Consider the following 2,001-nt stretch of genomic DNA (forward strand, 5'->3'; position numbering starts at 1 on the left):
AGCCCGACCCCGCTCCGCACCGCCCGGCCCGAGCTGGGCTGTGCCGGCGCAGTCTGCTCCGGGCCAGGGATGCTGCGCTTGATGCGGTCCAGGATAACGTGACAGCATCTGTGCATCAGATTTGTAAAGAAAATGTTTAATTTTCCACTGTCACACTCCTATTTTCCAGCTCACGATTTGAGATAACAATCTTGAACCTTAAAAAAAATATAATCTGCAATTTTATCAATGGGGACATAGATGGAGGAGAATGTGTGTCACACACACAACCCTGGAGGGCACCAGAGCTGGATACTGCGTTGTGTTCCCCTAAGGAAATGTCCCAAAACTGCCAGATGTGGATGTTGGCTCCTGGCAGGTGACAACCACAGTCAGGCACAAGTGCAGCAGTGTCCCAGGACAGCACAGCTGTTAGGAGGGAGAGGGATTCTCCTTCTGTGAGCCTGTCAGCTCTGGGGTCTGCTCTGCTCCATCCTTCTTCTCCTGCAGCTCCTTCAGCACAGTCTGCAGCTGCAGGTGTAAGGCAGGATCCCTGGTTCCAGGACTTGGATGCTCCTGCTGTGCTACTTTATCTTTTCCTCTGCTCTGTAAAATGATCCCACTGGCTAAAAGGGCTTTTCCTGTTTCTTCAAACAATTTATCCTCTTCAATTTTCCCTTCTTCCTTCAGTTCATTGTATTTCTCCACAAACCTCTGGCAGATAGATCTGAAGTTTAACTTTGACAATTCAAAAGGTCTTGGACCACTGCCATAAACTTCGTAAAACCTCACTCGCACGTGGTCCTCCTGGTAGAAGATGGGAGCGATCACATCCTTCACCTTTCCATAGCGCGGTCTTGCATCTCCGTGGTTCACCATCACCTCCGAAGCACTAGGTTTTCCAGCTGGGGCTTCCTGGAGCTCTTAGTCGTCACAGCACCACCTGGAGATTTCCCTTTACCAAGAAAATAGGAGTGTTTGTTTGCCCATGTGCCTCGTCCCCGGCGCCCATCACCTCACCAGCATCCATCCCCCTGCCAACACCCACCACCCTGCCCGCATCCCCCGAGGGACCGTAACACCTCCCGCCGCGCCAGAGGTTCAGGCAGACGTTAATTTATCCAGGCAGATATTCATTTATCCAATTCCAAGATCGAAAGGTTTGTGCGATTCTGCTGCCCCCTACAGAATGAGGGATCGGAGACTCAGGGAGCAAATACTTTCAGCATGGATTTTTGGTTATCTCGTTTCTTCGCATATTCATAGCATCTATAGGGCTCCAGTAATTCCCAGCTGGAAAATGGAGTGTCTTTTTAAAGAAGTAGTCCATCGAACACCTTCTTGGTGGTGGCAATCTTCTTTACACACCATCTTTTCTTTTAGAAAGAATTGATATTAAATGCTTACAGCACATCTATGTGCGTATACATATACCTATACAGCAGAAACAGATGCGTATCTTGGCTCTTTGAATGAGCCTTGTTGGTGAAAGTCTTGTTTTCAAATGAGGCAAGGTATGCAGCTAAAGTACAGTAACTTGTATTTAGCAACAAACCTGAAAACTGAGTAAAACTACAGTAGTGTTGGGTGTTATTGTGTGATGTTGCTCCGCCGGCTCAATACTGCACCATGACATAATCTGTCTTCCTCCTAAACAGTTTCTCTCACTAGGCAAGCAGAATATTGACAGGAGAGCTGATAGTTGGTTCTTCACTGCTTCCAGGAGATCCTGCTGCTAACTTTGGCTTTCCCCAGCAGTATTGCAATATGTTTGGAAGCAGAAATTAAGGAGGAACCTTGTGACAGCATCATAGCAAGGGCAGAAGGACACAGAAGAGTGGGGTGATAGCTGGTGTGTCAGGAATGAAACACTGCATGCTCCACGGGAGCCTGGCACTTGCTGGTTCAGTCCTGACAATAAAAGCAGTGGGGAGAAGATGATACAATTGGAGCAGAAGCAAGCACTCCCCACCTGCATGTGGCTCGCTTCTCTGTGTGCAGTGGGATGGCAGGCAAATAAAG

The 2,001-nt window shown here is 48.3% G+C and overlaps 1 pseudogene; it reads right to left on the bottom strand.

The window, feature by feature from the left end:
• Positions 1-411: 411 nt before the first annotated feature.
• LOC103811879 lies at positions 412-858 on the bottom strand (annotated as a pseudogene).
• Positions 859-2,001: the final 1,143 nt, after the last annotated feature.

The sequence above is a fragment of the Acanthisitta chloris genome, unplaced genomic scaffold (genome assembly GCF_000695815.1).
Source record: "Acanthisitta chloris isolate BGI_N310 unplaced genomic scaffold, ASM69581v1 scaffold17141, whole genome shotgun sequence".
NCBI lineage: Eukaryota > Metazoa > Chordata > Aves > Passeriformes > Acanthisittidae > Acanthisitta > Acanthisitta chloris.